This window comes from Myotis davidii, unplaced genomic scaffold (assembly GCF_000327345.1).
Source record: "Myotis davidii unplaced genomic scaffold, ASM32734v1 scaffold59, whole genome shotgun sequence".
Taxonomy (NCBI): Eukaryota; Metazoa; Chordata; class Mammalia; order Chiroptera; family Vespertilionidae; genus Myotis; species Myotis davidii.
In genome coordinates, this window is record NW_006293001.1 from 882,266 (window position 1) to 899,381 (window position 17,116).

At 36.6% G+C, this 17,116-nt stretch overlaps 1 protein-coding gene across 13 annotated transcripts in view; it reads right to left on the minus strand.

Annotated features, from left to right (window-relative positions):
* The window catches only part of BAZ2B (bromodomain adjacent to zinc finger domain 2B), a 319,669-nt gene that overhangs the window by 263,715 nt on the left and 38,838 nt on the right, over positions 1-17,116 (minus strand). For all 13 annotated transcript variants that reach the window (XM_015565731.1, XM_006766465.2, XM_015565735.1 and 10 more), the window contains exons 4-5: positions 11,476-11,577; positions 6,352-6,436 (exon numbers count right to left, since the gene is read on the minus strand). The gene's annotated coding sequence lies outside the window, so the exon portion shown is untranslated. The remainder of the gene's footprint in view (positions 1-6,351; positions 6,437-11,475; positions 11,578-17,116) is intronic.

Here is a 17,116-nt window from a genome sequence, read left to right on the forward strand (position 1 = left end):
CTGGCAGGCCCCAATTGCCTGATCGGGGCCAGGCCCTGGGCTGGGACAGAGAACCAGGGTCGGTGGTGGTGGACATGGCCCCTTTCCCAGGGGGCCGAAGTCCGGCTCCCTCCTTGGTGCCGGCGGCCAACCTCCCGCGTCCTGTCCTTCCACCTGGCCGGTAGGCCCTGATTGTCCCTGATCGCCGGCCAGGCCTAGGGGCCCCACTCATATATGAATTTCATGCACTGGGCCTCTAGTGTATATATATAATTTTATTGATTTCAGAGAGAAAGGGAGAGAGATATGGAGATATGGAGATAGAAACATCAATAATGAGAGAAAACCATTGATTGGCTGCCTCCTGCACATCCCCTTCTTGGGGGGATTGAGCTCGCAACCCAGGCATGTGTCCTTGGCTGGAATCAAACCTGGGACCTTTAGTCTGCAGGCCAACGCTCTATCCACTGAGCTGAACTGGCTATGGCTGTATCACGTTTATTAATTTGCAGATATTGTACCATCCTTGCATCCCTGGAATAAATCCCACTTGGTCATGGTATATAATCTTTCTAATGTAATGCTGGATCCAATTTGCTAGAATATTGTTGAGAACTTTTGGCATCTATGTTCATGAGGGATATTGGCCTATAATTTTGTTTCTTTGTATTGTCTTTATCTGGTTTTGGGATTAGGGTAATGCTGGCTTCATAGAAAGAGCTTGGAAGTGTTCCTTCCTCTTAAATTTTTTGCAGTAGTGTGAGGAGGATAGGTTTTAATTCTTTGAATGTTTGGTAGAACTCCCCTGTGAAGCCGTCTGGCCCCGGGCTTTTGTTTGCTGGAGGTTTTTTGATGACTGCTTTATTTTTCTCCTGAGTTATTGGCCTAGCCCTATTGAGATTTTTTGATTCTTCCTAATTGAGTTTTGGAAGGTCATATTTTTCTAGGAATGTGTACATTTCCTCTAGGTTGTTTAGTTTGTTGGAATAGAGTTGTTCATAGTATTTTTTTTTACAATCCCTTGTATTTCTGTGGGGTCTGTTATTTTGCCTCTTTCATTTCTGATTTTGTTTATTTGGATCCTCTCTCTTTGCTTCTTGATGAGTCTGGCTAGAGGTTCATCAATCTTGTTTATCCTTTCAAAGAATCAACTCTTGGTTTCACTGACCTTTTTTCTTTTTTTGGTCTCTGTGTCACTTATTTCTGCTCTGATCTTATTATCTTCTTCCTTCTGCTCACTTTGGACTTTTTTTTGTTGCTTTCTTTCTAATTCTTTAAGTTGTAGGGTTAGATAATTTATTACCAGTTTTTCTTGTTTTTTGAGGTAGGCCTGTAATGCTATGAACTTCCCTCTCAGGACTGCTTTATAAGTCTTTTTTTTTTAAAATATATTTTATTGATTTTTTACAGAGAGGAAGGGAGAGAGATAGAGAGTTAGAAACATCGATGAGAGAGAAACATCGATCAGCTGCCTCCTGCACACTCCCAACTGGGGATGTAACGCAGCCCAGGCACATGCCCTTGATCAGAATCGAACTTGGGACCTCTCTGTCCGCAGGCCGACGCTCTATTCACTGAGCCAAACCGGTTTTGGCTATAAGTCATTTTAATGGGATTATGAGACTCAACTGAAAGAGCTTTTTCAAAATTTACATACCCATGGCCAACATCCAGAGATTCACTAGGTCTGGGGTAGGATTTAGTTCATCTTTTTAAAAAAAGTCTGACAGTACCTTGATAAACACTCCTGATTAAGAACACTATTCTAAGCACAAGCTCATTATAAAATTCATTTGGAACTTAAAAATCAAAAAAAGGCCAAAAACCCTGAAAAAGATGAGCGTTGGAAGTGGTGGGTATGTGTCATGTCCGATGTCAAAATATGTTATAAAGCCTTTATAATTTAACATTTGGTATTGGCATGTGAATAAAAGCCCAATAGACAACAATAGAAAACTGAGAAACTGACCCAAGTGCATACAGTAATTTAACATAAATAAAAGCTGTATTTCAAAGAAGTGAGGAAGAGATGGACTCTTCCTTTTTAATACGTGGTGAGATAACTGGGTAGTCATAAGGGAAAATGAATTTGAATCTGTTCCAAGAATAAATTTCAAAAAGACCAGATATTTGAATATAAAAATTTGAATCATGTAAGTACTAAGATAAATTATGGGTCAATTCTATAATTGGAAGGTGGGAAAATTTTTTCTAGTAATGGTCAAAACTAAATGCAATAAAGTGAAATATTGATAAGTCTCAATATCTGAAAATGAAAACCTGTTGTATGGCCAAAAAATAATATAAAACATACCTCAAGCAAAGTATGAAGTCAAATGAGAAACTGAAAAAAATAGTTATAATTTATATGAGACATGTAATAACCTTATATATAAAGAGTTCCTTAAAAAGAATAAAAGATCAACAACCTGATAGAAAAATGGCGAGAGATGAACAGGAATTTTACAGAAAAAGAAATGCAAGTGCATTTTAAATATGCAAACATTCTCAACCTTGCTCATAAGAGAAATGCAAATTAAGAATCACTGAGATATTATTTTTCAAGCAACAAATAGGCAAAAATCCAAAAGTTTCACATCACGCCACAGTCATTGAGGCACTTTTGAGAAAAGTGGCACTCTCAAATGTTGCTTGTTGGAGTGAAAAATGGAAAGCCCCAAGACAGAATTTGACAGTAAAGTTACATATGCATTGATTTTTCAACTAGCAATCTCACTTCTAAGAATCTGACCAACACTAAAAAATATATAGACTAGGTATATAAGAAGTAATTCATTGAAGCATTGTTGGTTATAGCAAAAGTCTGGAAATACCCAGTTTCCTTTATAGGAAAATGGTTGAATTAGTTAGGATACTCATACACAGTGGAGTACTATACAAGTATTAACAAGGAATGAAGAATGTAAGTACTATAAAGTATTTCCCAGTCAAGCCCAGTATGTATTGTTAAATAAAAGGAAGATGGACATGCCTGGCTATTTTGGGTCAGTGGTTGAGCGTCTATCTAAGAACCAGGAGGTCACAGTTCGATTCCTGGTCAGGGCATATGCCTGGGTTGTGGGCTCAATCCCCAGTAGGGGGCATTCAGGAGGCAGCCAAATCATTCATTATTGATGTTTCTATCTCTCCGTCTCCCTTCATCTCTGAAATCAATAAAAAATTATTTTTTTAAAAAAAGGAAGGTGGAGAAAAACATTAATAGTATGCTTTCACTCATCTGCATACTTGCCTAATTTTTTAAATCAAAGGAAAATTCAAAACCTTAAAAAAAAAAAAAAAAAAAAAAAGCCCTGGCCCTAGCCGGATTGGCTCAGTGGATAGAGAATCTGCCTGTGGACTGAAGGGTTCTGGGTTCGATTCCGGTCAAGGGCACATGTCCAGGTTGCAGGCTCAATCCCCAATAGGGGGCATGCAGGAGGCAGCTAATCAATGATTCTCTCTCATCATTGATGTTTCTCTCTCTCCATTCCTTTCTGAAATCAATAAAAATAAATAAATAAAAATACATTAACACACACACCCTGGCCATTATAGCTCGGTTGGGTGTGGTCCTGTGCACCTAAGGGTTGCCAGTTTGATTCCGGGTCCAGGCAAGAGCCATGGTTATAGGCTCTATCCCTGGTGGGGGGCGTGCAGGAGGCAGCTGATCAATGTGTTGCCCTCACATCAATGTTTCTCTCTCCCTCTCCCTCCCCCTCTCTCTAATAATCAATAAAAATCATTTTAAAAAAAACTTAAAAAATAAACAAAACCATTACCTATCAGGAGGAAGAAAACAGGGTGGTAAAGATAAAATAGTAGGAAGATTTCTCATGAAACTTGTTTTTTGTGTGTGTTTTTTAAAAAAATATATTTTATTGATTTCTTACAGAGAGAAAGGGAGAGGGACAGAGAGCCAGAAACATCGATGAGAGAGAAACATCGATCAGCCCCCACCCTGCACACTCCCCACTGGGTATGTCCCTGCAACCAAGGTACATGCCCCTGATCAGAATCGAACCCGGGACCCTTGAGTCCACAGGCCGACACTCTATCCGTTGAGCCAAACCAGTTAGGGCAAAACTTGTTTTATATAAAAAAATATATAAATAATCTATTTAATAAAAAGGGAATATGGTAACTGACCCTCACACCATTGCAAAGACGGCAGCGCCCACAGCCAATAAGAAGGGAATATGCTAATGACTGCCACGCCCTCAAAGATGGCAGCACCCACAGCCACAAGACGGCAGTGCCTAGTCCCCTCAGTCCTGCCGGGACCCCAGTATCCTCAGCCACCCAGCCACCCAGGGCCAGCCCGAGGTGCAGGCTGGCCTCAGATGGCAGCTGCCCAGCCACCCAGGGCCACCCGAGGTTCAGGTAACCAGGGCTGGCCAAGGCTTGTGCTGCCGGCAGTGGCAGCAGCAGAGGGGTGATGGGGTGTCGCCTTCCCCTGATCACCAGGTCACCTCCTGCCCTTGAGGGCTCCTAGACTGTGAGAGGGGGCAGGCCAGGCTGATAGACGCCCCCCTCCAGTGCATGAATTTTCATGCACAGGGCCTCTAGTATATAATAAAATATATATAAAGTTGGAACCATATAAAATCATTTGCATAATTATAAAACAAATTTAATATAAAAACAATGCCATAAAAATGAAAGGTAAATAAAATAAACTTAATTATATATGGAATTGGTGGCATAACTATACAGAGAAGCATATTCCAAGTAACATTTAACATAATTTTTAAAAAGAACATGCAGTTATTTCAACAGTATATCCTTTATAGTATATACACTAAGAAAAAGAAATTTAAAGTTGGAACAACAAAACAGGAACTTAAATGATCCCTAATCAAATTTTTTGTTATTGATTGGTAATGGTGTAATTTTGTTGCATGCATAGTGTGAGAAAAAGCAAATAAGTTGGTGTTTCTGGAAATCATATTTTACTATGGGACATAAAAGAAACATAAAATCAATGTTACATAAAAACACTGTGATCCTGAATTTGAACTGGATATAACAGAATGAACATATTTTATATTTAAAAATATCTATTTCTTCACTTAGCCCACTGTAAATGCCAAAAAAGGGTGGGGGAATCATTGCAATAGCAAGAAGCAGACATCTGTATACCCAGATTATGGTCTCTAAACACCATTTGTCTTTGAAAAGAATTCCTGAAGCAAAGGCTGAGTCTAGGTTTGGGACAGGAAATGTCCAAAATAAGCCTAGAATATCCTGTCACACCATTAAGTGTGAAAACTATCAAAGATTATTGGGGTCATGTTAAAAGTCTTGAGAGCCTATTTGAAGAGGCCAAATTAAAGTGGATCCTACTGGTTAAAAATGAATAACTGCAATGGAATGAAATATAATAAGTATATCTTAATATATGAGTTCATAATGAGACTTAGTAAAATTCACTGTTCATCTCTGAAGGGTACTATGAAACAATCTTATTTTGAAAACTGGTAAAGGAAACAAATTAAGAATTTATTCAATATGTCCTATCCAATGTGCCTTAGGGTATCTAATTTGACATTATGTTTGTATGTACATATATATGTTTATATGTATATGTGTGTTATTAAGATTTCAACTTAATGTTTCTTTTTTAAAATATATATTTTATTGATTTTTTACAGAGAGGAAGAGAGAGGGATAGAGAGTTAGAAACATCGATGAGAGAGAAACATCAATTCCGCTGCCTCCTGCACACTCCCCACTGGGGATGTGCCTGCAACCAAGGTACATGCCCTTGACCAGAATCGAACCCGGGACCCTTCAGTCCACAGGCCGACGCTCTATCCACTGAGCCAAACCGGCTAGGGCAATGTTTCATTTTTTTAAAAATAATTTTTAAAATGTTACTGGTCTATATTAACAGTTATTGTGATCAAGCATACAATTTGTGAATTCCAAGGCAGACAAAACAAAGAACGAATATGATACCATTCTCCTTATCTAATAAATAAGAGACATACCAAAACAATAAGACAAACTTAAAACATTAGAGTAACATGTCAAAGTTTTTTTAAATAATAGTATCGTAACTGTATAGACATCATTTTTATGGTCTTTCGCATAGCAAGCCTCCATGAAAACCAGGGGCAATAATCTATAATAATAAAAGTGTAATATACTAATTAGATTGGATGTCCTTCCAGACGTCCTTCCTTCCAGACAAAGCTGCAGCGGGTGGGGGCCGCGGCAGAGGCCCCCGGCCCAACAGTGGCGGGCGGGGGCCGCAGTGGTAGTGGGCAGGGGCCGGGGCCAAGGCCCTTGCACAAATTTTGTGCATCAGGCCTCTAGTAATGAATATATTTAAGTTGATTGAGTTAACTCCATTACCAGACTATTGCTCACCCAAGGCAGTCTTATACAGCTGTGTAGATTATACACAGCACCACTCCATGGACAGCAATGTACTGAATCTGGGTCATATCAGTTCCTGAAAGCCAAAAGTTAAATTTTTAGGAATTTTACAAGCTGGTTGTTAAACACAATCATTCCCATAAATAACTATTTTCAAATTTAAATAAAATATATTAAAAACAAATACATGAAACTTATACATTTTATTATGCTTTACTATCATCTACGCACTTGAAGTTATTTATATCCATTGTACTGGTATGGCAAAACAAAACTATACAGTATTTACTTGTATGCTACTGCCTGTTTCTTCCCAACATTGTAATCAGTGATGTCACATTGGTAGCTTGAAAGATGATTGTGGGAATGTTTACACGTTGGAAATTGGCAAATACTACATATCAAGGCATAACTTAATGTTTTGTCAATAGTCTAGACTTAAGAAAGTGATGGGGCCGAAGCCGGTTTGGCTCAGTGGATGGAGCGTCGGCCTGCGGACTGGGGAGTCCCGGGTTCGATTCCGGTCAAGGGCATGTACCTGGGTTGCGGGCACATCCCCAGTGGGGAGTGTGCAGGAGGCAGCTGGTCGATGTTTCTCTCTCATCGACGTTTCTAACTCTCTATCTCTCTCCTTTCCTCTCTGTAAAAACTCAATAAAATATATATATATATAAAAAAAAGAAAGTGATGGGGAAAATGTTAACGCAAATTGAAATAGCACAAAAAATGGGAAAAGAAAAATTTTCCAATTTTAGAAAGCTATTAACAAATTAGCAAGAAATCATATCAATGGTGAAAATATATATATTTTTTATTTACATAAGAAAGCATACATTTGCCCTATCTGGTTTGGCTCAGGGAATTAGAGTGTTGGCCTGTAGACTGAAGGGTCCCAGGTTTGATTCTGGTCAAGGGCACAGGAGACAGCATATCAATGATTCTTATCATTGATGTTTCTATCTCTCTCTCCCTCTCCCTTTCTCTCTAAAATCCATAAAAATACATTTTTTTAAAAAAAGAAAGAATATATTTTTGTTACCAGAAAGATATTTACCTGCACACCTCTGCTGTTGGGGAGAACCACAATCACTAGCCCGTGAGTAGTGGTGCACAATCAAATTTAGAGATGTTAACACTCCCAAATATTTGAAACAATTTGATAAATACTCTAATGGAGGAATTCAATGTCAAATGCATGCACATTAGAGAAACTGATTATTTTTACTGGGTGGAGATGGGGGAAGGAGAACTCACATGATAATTTATAAAAAGGTCCATGTCATAGTGATTAGGTCTTGTTTGCACTATAGTCTCTCTTTAATATATTATTTTCAACATTAAACTTTGTAATAATTTAGCCCTGAATTATAGTTTCAAGCTATTCAATGTACTGACATATGCCATTTGGGAAAACCCTCTGAAATCACAGAAATGGTCTTTTTTAGGTCATAAAGAAATATTTTTATCTCATATCTGATTTCAAAATTCATATGACTACCTTCCCTCTTGACAGCCACCAACTTTCAAGTTGGAAAACAAAAGTTTTAAAATCACTGCTCATTTATTTTTACAGCATTCTCAAAAATATAAACTCAAGGCCCAAAATTCAATCAGAAGCACAATTTTCACTATTTTCTTTAAAAACAATAAAAAATGGCCAATGTGGCTCAGCTGGTTCAATTCAGGGTCAGGGCACATACCCAGATTTCATGCTCGATCCCCAAGAGGGGGGCATGCAGGAGGCAGCCAATCCATGATGTTTCTCATCAATGTTTCTATCTCTCTCTCCTTCTCCCTTCCTTTCTGTCTAAAAATCAATAAAACATATTAAAAACAAACAACAGCAACAACAAAAACTGAATCAGGCCAGTGTGGTTCAGTTGGTTGGGCACTGTCCCATGCTCCAAAAGGTTTCTGGGTTCAATTCCCGATCAGGACACATGGCTGGGTGGAGGGCTAGATCCCTGGTAGGTTCGCCATCACTGCTCTAAACTCTACATCTATTGTCCTGTCCTATGACAGAGCTTGAAAAATCTCTCAGAGCTGTAAGTTGAAGCAATAGTAGGGATCATCTTGTGTGATTCCTGTCTTCCCAGGGAACAATGTCCTTTATTACATAATGTCCAACATTTTGAAAAACATATTTTATAGATTCTTTTTTCCATTTATTTCAAGTAGGATGGTAAATTTTCTCCAGTTACTCCATCTTGTTCAGAAACAAAAGTCCCTACTAATTTATTTTTTAATATATTTTTATTGACTTCAAAGAGGAAGGGAAAGGGAGAGAGAGAAACATCAATGATAAGAATCATTGATTGGCTGCTTCCTACACACCCACTACTGGGAATTGAGCCTGCAACCTGGAATCGAACCAATAACCTCCTGGTTCATAGGTCAATGCTCAACCACCAAGCCACACATAGCTGGGCAGTTTCTTGTATTTTTTTTTAATGGTCAACCTAGTGGGTGTGAAGTGGTATCTCACTGTGTTTTTTTTTTTAAATATATTTTATTGATTTTTTAAAGAGAGGAAGGGAGAGAGATAGAGAGTTAGAAACATCGATCAGTTGCCTCCTGCACACCTCCTACTGGGGATGTGCCTGCAATCAAGGTACATGCCCTTGACCGGGATAGAACTTGAGACCTTTCAGTCTGCAGGCCGACGCTCTATCCACTGAGCTAAACCGCTTAGGTCTCACTGTGGTTTTCATTTGCATTTCCTTGATGAATAATGATGTTGAGCATCTTTTTGCATACTTATTAGCTGTTTGTATATCTTTAGATAAATGTCTATTCAGACCCTTTGCTCATTTTTCAATTGACTTTTTAAAAAAAATTTATTATTGATTTCAGAGAGGAAGGGAGAGGGCGAGATAGATAGAAACAACAATGATGAGAGAGAATCATTGATTGGCTGCACCTGCAAACCCCCTATTGGGGATCGAGCCCACAACCCAGGCATGTGCCCTTGACCAGAATCGAATCTGGCACCCTTCAGACTGCAGGCTGACACTCTATCCACTGAGCCAAACCAGCTGGAGCAAGTTGCTGAATTTGATACATTTAAGCTGAAAATATTCTCTTACTACCCTTTTATGTTCATAGGATCTATAGTGAAAAACCCTTTTCAATCTTAATATTGGTGGTGTTTATTTCTTTTTTCTGATCATCTATGTATGGATATAGCAATTTTTGTTTCTTTTTAAAAAATCAGCTTTTGGTTTTGTCAATTTTCTCTATTTTTTTCTTTTTTGTTCTGTGTTTCTGTGGTTAATTTCTGTTATATTTATTCTTTCCTGCCTGTACTTTGGATTTACTTTTCTTTTTCTACCTTCTTAGTGTGGAGTCTTAGGTCACTGATTTTAGAACTTTCTGACTTTCCAATTTAAGGAATTAAATCTGTGTTGCCCAGTAAGCACTCTTTCATCTGCTTGCCCCCAAATTTTGATATGTTGCATTTTCACTATTATTCACTTCAAAGTATTTTCTAATTTTCCTAGTGATTTCTTTTTTTGCCCTGTGATTTGTTTAGAAGTATATTGTCACCCTAGCTGGTTTGGCTCAGTGGCTACAGCATCGGCCTGCAGAATGAAGGGTTCTGTGTTCGATTCCTGTAAGGGGCACATGCCCAGGTTTCGGGCTCAATCCCCAGTGGGGGGCATGCAGGAGGCACCAGATCAATGATTCTCTCTCCCTCTCTTCCTCTCTGAAATCAATACAAATATATATATATATATTTTTTTTTTAAAGAAGTATGTTGTCAAATTTCAAAATATTTGGTATTTTCCTATCTTATTGTTACTGAGTTTACTTTAATTGGGGTAGGGGTCAAGAGACTATACTCTGTATGATTTTATTCCTTTTAAATGTGTGGATTTATTTTATTTTCCATCATATGATCTATGTTTGGGAACATACTATACACAAAGAAAAATATGTGTTTGGCACTTTTGAGGGTGTGTAGTGTTCTTTAAATATTCATTACATCAAGGTAATTCATAGTGTTGTTCAAATGTATATCTTTACTGATTTTTTTCTAGGTGTTGATATGTTGAAAGTAAATGAATACTATACACACAGAAAAATATGTGTTTGGCACTTTTGGGGGTGTGCAGTGTTCTTCAAATATTCATTACATCAAGGTAATTCATAGTATTGTTCAAATGTATATCTTTACTGATTTTTTTCTAGGTGTTCTATTAATTACTGAGAAGGGTTGTTAAAGACTCCTATCATTATGGAAACATCTATTTCTCCCTTAAATTCAGTTTTTGCTTTTCTAAAATTTTGTATTTTAAAGTTGCTGTTAAATACATAAACATTTCTAATTATGTCTTCCTGAAATGTCCTTTTATCATTATGACATATTCCTCTTTATCTCTAATAATACTCTCTATCTTGAATGTTATTTTTTTCTGATATTATAGCTATTTCTTGGTTTTCCTACTTACTGTTTGTCTGGTATAGCTTTGTCCATTCATTTACTTTCAACATATCTGTTTGTCTTTATAACTAAAGGGTATCTCTTGTAAGCAGTACATAGTTTGGTCTTCCTTTTTTTTTAATCTACTTCCTCTGCCTTTTAATTGCAGTGTTTAGTTCTTTAAGATTTAATATAATTATCATTACTGGATTTTATTCAACCATTTATTTTTTTATTCTCTCTGCTGTTACGTTACTGCTGTTCCTTCTTTTGTGTCTTTTAAAATTTAAATAATTTTTAGTATTTCATTTTACTATTTCTACTGGCTTATGAGCTATACTTCTTTGTATTTTTTGTTAGTGATTTTTGTAGGGAATATAATATACATCTCTAATCTTTCAGAATTCAACCAGAATACCTTTTCATGTAAAATATAAACATCTCACAAGCACATATGTCCCTTTAATCACCACCCCTAACACACACCATACTTTGTTATAGTTTTGTGTATTTCTTAGTAGTTTTATGTATTTATTTTATTTACATACATTTGTTTATATTACATTTATACATTACATCTGCATACATTGAAAACACCAAGGACAATGTTATAATTTTACTTTAAACATCTATGTCTTTTTAAAGAACTGAAGAGGATAAAAATACTTTTTAATTTTTATCCAGATACTTACCATATCTTATTCTCTTCAGTTGCTCCTGAATATCCAAGTTTTCTGTAATATTATTTCTTTTCCCTTGGAAGAACTACCATCACCATTTCTTGTAGTACAGTTCTGCTGGAGACAAATTTTTCTTAGTTTTCCATTAATAAAATTATCTTAATTTTGCAATAATCTCTGAAAAATATTTTCACTGGACACAGAATTTTGAGCTGACCAATTTACTGTTTTAGCTTTAAAGTCTGGCTGCTATGATTTCTGATAAAAAAAATCTGTTAATGTTTGAATCACTGTTCTTTTGTATGTAAAGCATCACTTTTCTGCTGTCTGCCTTTGTGATTTTCTCTTTATCTTGGGGATTCATATTATAATGTGTCTCGGTATAGTTTTCATAAAATAGCCCTCATGGTTCTAAGCTGCACTTCAACATGCCTCATCCCTTGATTTTCTCTTATATCAGTCCTCTAACTCTGGCCCTCCCTTACTATATACTTTCTTCACTCATCAGCTGTCAATGTTGGAATGGTCGGAACTACTGATTTACAAGTATATGTTTTATCATTCAATTGAGACATTAGAGCTCCTTCGCAATACAATAATTCTCTCAGAGGACCATTACAAGTAAAAGCATACATGAAGGAGAGAGGCACGTTAAAGGAGAAAATACTTAGCAACACACTACACAAGGCATTAAAAACTACCCTCTTCCTACCTAGAAGGTGCTATGTCAAATTCTTGTTAAAGTTTATAATATTTTTAAATAAGTTCAAAAGTAAAAGTTTCCACTTTTAAAAGCAGAGAACAGATCAGATCAGATAATTATACTTTTAGTGGTGATTTTACCAATTATACAAAAGAGAATTGTCCAGTCTTTCTGAAGTTTTCAGAGGTCTACTGAATCAGTGAACATGAACTCTTTTTCTCAAAAATACTCAAGATATTGGTCAAACTAGTAGAAACAAAGTGTTCACATATTCTTAGTAAATAATCTGATATACTTATGTCACCGAGATCAAAGACCAGAAATGCTTATACTAATTGTCTTTCAGCATGTATTTTCCCTGTTAATGGCCACTTCTCAGGGATATACAGTTTATAATCATATGAGTAAGTCCTTTTGTAAACCAACTAATATATTTAATATTGTTAAACTACTCTTACAATGGTTCTCTCGGTAGCTGCCCAAGGATATAGTCATGCTGTCAGACTTCAGAGAGAACTGAAAATTCTTCAATTCATGTTCATTTCAGGAACCCTATTCCTCTGTTTTTTTTCTTTTTGCATATACTGTTAACATAGTATAGTCAACATTATTTAACTTTCCATATAAGTAAACATTCTGTATTTTTGTATATAAGAATGGTTCTCTAGTGGCAAGAAAATAGTAATTTTGCTTTAAAAGACTTCTCATAACCATAAAAAAAAAATAAAGATTTTTGGAATTAAAAATAAAGATGGCCCGGCCGGTGTAGCTCCGTGGTTGAGCGTTGACCTAGGAACCAGGAGGTCACAGGTTCGATTCCCGGGCAAGGGTACATGCCCCGGTTGTGGGCTCTATACCCAATGGGTGATGTGCAGGAGGCAACCAATACCTGATTCTCTCTCATCAATGATGTTTCTCTCTCTCTCTCTCTCTCTCTCCCTCTCCCTCTAAAAATCAATAAAAACATATTTAAAAAAAATAAAGATGAGCCGAAACCGGTTTGGCACAGTGGATGGAGCGTCGGCCTGCGGACTGAAGGGGCCCAGGTTCGATTCCGATGAAGGGCATGTACCTTGGTTGTGGGCACATCCCCAGTGGGGAGTGTGCAGGAGGCAGCTGGTCGATGTTTCTCTCTCATCGATGTTTCTAACTCTCTCTCTCTCTCCCTTTCTCTCTGCAAAAAATCAATAAAATATATATATTTTTGAAAAAGATGAAATGGTATAATAATTGTGAATATACTTAAGGATTATAATTTAACTAATTTATATTATCCTACTAGTTAAATACACAAATTGTAACCTTGTAATCACTAATTCCAAGGGATCGCATTCCACATAAATAATCTTCAATCACTGTCAATACTGTCTACTTTTTCTTTATTATAATTCTCTCAATTTGAAAAGATAAACCATAAAAATAGAATTGTGTGGTTTTCATTAAATATGAGATAGAAATTAGATAACACTGCATCTTGTGCAGGATCCTGGGTTCCTAGAATCCTTGTTGAAATACACGTTGGCAGTGATACTAACCAGAGTGAAGGTTTTCCAGGGATAAGCAGCACCTACTTTATTTTTCTGGAGGAAGGGGACTGTTATGACTCCTCCCATTGCTTAAAATTCTGGGGAAGTTTTGCCAGCTAACCTTGTAAGTACACAGCATACACTTAGCATATTTCTGGGAGTTTATTGGGAGGCAGGTGAGTTACAGGTCAAACCCCAAGCTTTGTCTAAAAGCAAGCCACAAACTTCTTTGAAGGTTCCCTCAACATACTTGTAACCACATTTGTAAGTTCTTACATCAAGCATTCTAAGGACCAGAAAGCCATTTCTCCAGAGTCCATTCCTTGATCCTTGGTGAGTTATCACCTTAGCCAGTAGCTGTGAGGTATACACTTTTGGTAGACACATCGTCACTGTGCTGCATAATCTCTAATTTGGGATCACAGATTCCAATACATTTACAGGTATGACTCTACTAAGCACAATTTGTTCCTTTTGAACATCATCTTGAACTTAGAGCTTTTTACAAATTCAACTGGTTCCAGTTATTATAATCATGGTCTTTTTTTTCATGTTTGAATTATCAAAATTTAGCCAATAAAAGATCTTTGAAGTTGGCATCTTTGTCAGTACTTCCAGGCATCTTGGAAAGTATTCTTGCTTCTCACAATAATATAGTCCAGAGCACTATTATTTTTCCTGACTGCAAACATGAAAGCAGTTTTCTCCAAAGAATTCTGGCTCATTTCAGTGGACAATAGTATTTGCAGGAAGCCAACAAACAAGATATTTAAACTCCGATGGCTTCAGTTTCCTTTCTAAAATGAGTATTTTAGATCATACTGATAATCCAGGGCTCCTTGGAGAAATAGCTCATATTAAGGCTGAGAAAGAAAATGTACAAGACAAGCATAAAATATATTATAATGGAAAGGAAAAAAAGTGCTCAAAAATGAGATACCAAGAAACAAATTTAACAAAAGAAGTACAAGACTTGTATACCTGAAACAACAAATCATTGTTGAAAAAAATTAAAGAAGCTCTAAATAAATGGAAAAATACCCCATGTTCATGGCTTCAAATACTTAACATTATTAAAATGGCAATATTCCCCAAATTGATAGAGATTCAGCACAATTCCCATTCAATTCTGAGAGACGTCCCCCAACGTAGAAAGCTGTTTCCAGTATCCATGTGAAACCCACAAGGGAACTGAGAAAACCAAAACCATGCTGTAAAAAAAAAGAACAAGGTTGGAGGACTAACACTTCCAAAATTCGAAACTTACTACAAAGCAACAGTAATCAAGACAATGTGGTACTGGCATGAGGAAAGACATACAGATCAATGGAAAGAATTTGAGAAACCAAAAATAAATACTAACAGCTATGGTAAATTGATTTTTGACAAGAGTACCAAGATAATTCAATGGGAAAAGAAAAAATGGCACTGATAAAACTGGATATCCACATACAAAAGAATTATTTGGACCTCTACCTCACACCATGCACAATAATTAACTCAAAAATGGATCACAGACCTAAATAGAATAGCACAAACTATAAAACTCCTAAAAGAAAACACAGGAGTAAATCCTCATGACCTTGGGTTAGGCAATGATTTCTTAGATATAACCACAAAAAGCACAAACATTAAAGAAAAAAACACATAAATTAAACCTCATTAAAATTAGAAACTTTTATGTTTCAAAGGAAGCAAACAAGAAAGTGAAAAGACAACTTACAAAATGGAATAAAATATTTGCAAATAATATATCTAACAAGGGACTTTTGTCCAGAATATATGAAGAACTTACTGTTAAAAAAAATAAAAATAGACAAAGGAAAGGATCTAAATAGACATTTCTCAAAAAAAATGTATAAATGACCAATAAGCACATGAAAAGATATTCAATATTGTAAATTATTAGGGAAATCCAAATCAAAACCAGTAAGATATCATTTCACACCCACTAGGATAGCTAAAATAAAAATGGTAGTCAATAACAAGTTTTGGTGAAGATGTAGAGAAATGGGAATCCTCATACATTGCTGGCGGGTAGGATAAAATGTTACAGCTGCTTTAAAAAAGTTTTCATTTCATCAAAATGCTAAAGATAAAGTTACCATGTGACCCAGAAATTCTACCTCAAGGTATATGCCCAGAAGAATTAAAAACATAAGTCCACACAAAATCATCTGCATGAACGCTCACAGAAACACTAATCACAATAGCCAAAATATGGAACCTACCTGTTCATCAACCGATGAACTGATAAACAAAATGGGGTATTATCCCTACAATGGGATATTATTTGGTAATAAAAAAATGACATACCAATATTTGTTTCAATAAGGATGAACCTTAAAAACATTAAGTGAAAGAAACCACTAAAAAACAATAACATATGTTGCCCTGGCTGGTGTGTCTCAGTTGATTGGCCATCATCCAATGCATTGAAACGTTGTGGGTTTAATTCCTGGTCAGGGCACATGCCTGGGTTGCTGGCTTGTTCCCTGGTAGGGAGCATGCAGGAGGCAGCCAGTCAATGTTTCACTCTCACATTGTTTTTTCTTTCTCTCCTTCCCTCTTTCTCTGAAAAAAATCAATAACTATTTTTTTAAAAAACCCATATACTTATGATCCCATTTACTACATGCAATGTCTAGAGCAGACAAATCCACACAGACAGAAATCAATTAGTGGTTACCTAGCACTGGAATGGTAGAGGTGAGAAAAGGAGCAGGAATTTTGATGACCGGTAATATCATTTTGGGGTTTGAAAAAGTTCTGAAATTAGATAGTAACGACGGTTGTACAATTCCAAATATACTAAAAACCACTAAACTGCACATATTTTAAGTGGGTCAATTTTATAAAACTTGAAATATGTATAATAATAAAAGCGTAATATGCTAATTAGACCAGACGTCCTTCCATACGACCCTCTGGATGAAGCCAGGTCTTCAAGGGAAGCCCAGGTCCCGGGTGCCAGAGGGAAACCAATGCTGGCAACTGGGGGAAGGAAGGCCTACTCTTGCACGAATTTCATCATCTGGCCTCTAGTATTTCAATAAAGTTATAAAAAATGCATAACCTGGATTATACACTTGAAAAATGTTATTTTCATAAAAGACAAAGAAAATCTAAGGAAGTAATCCACATTTTAAGAGACTAATAAAATATGACAATTAATGGAATGTGCGACTATACATGAGGAAAATCTATCTTACCTAATAATAGACAAACATGTAAATTAACCATCCCTCCATTACACTCACCAGCCAATCAGGAGAGCATGCAAATTAACCCAACAAAGATGGCGTTTAATTTGCATATGTAAGCACAAAGCGGTGGAGCGAAGACTGAAGGCTCCATTTGGAGGCGCAAAGACTGAAGGCTCCGGCTGGAGTGAAAGCCTGGGTCCTGGGTGCCGGAGGAAAAC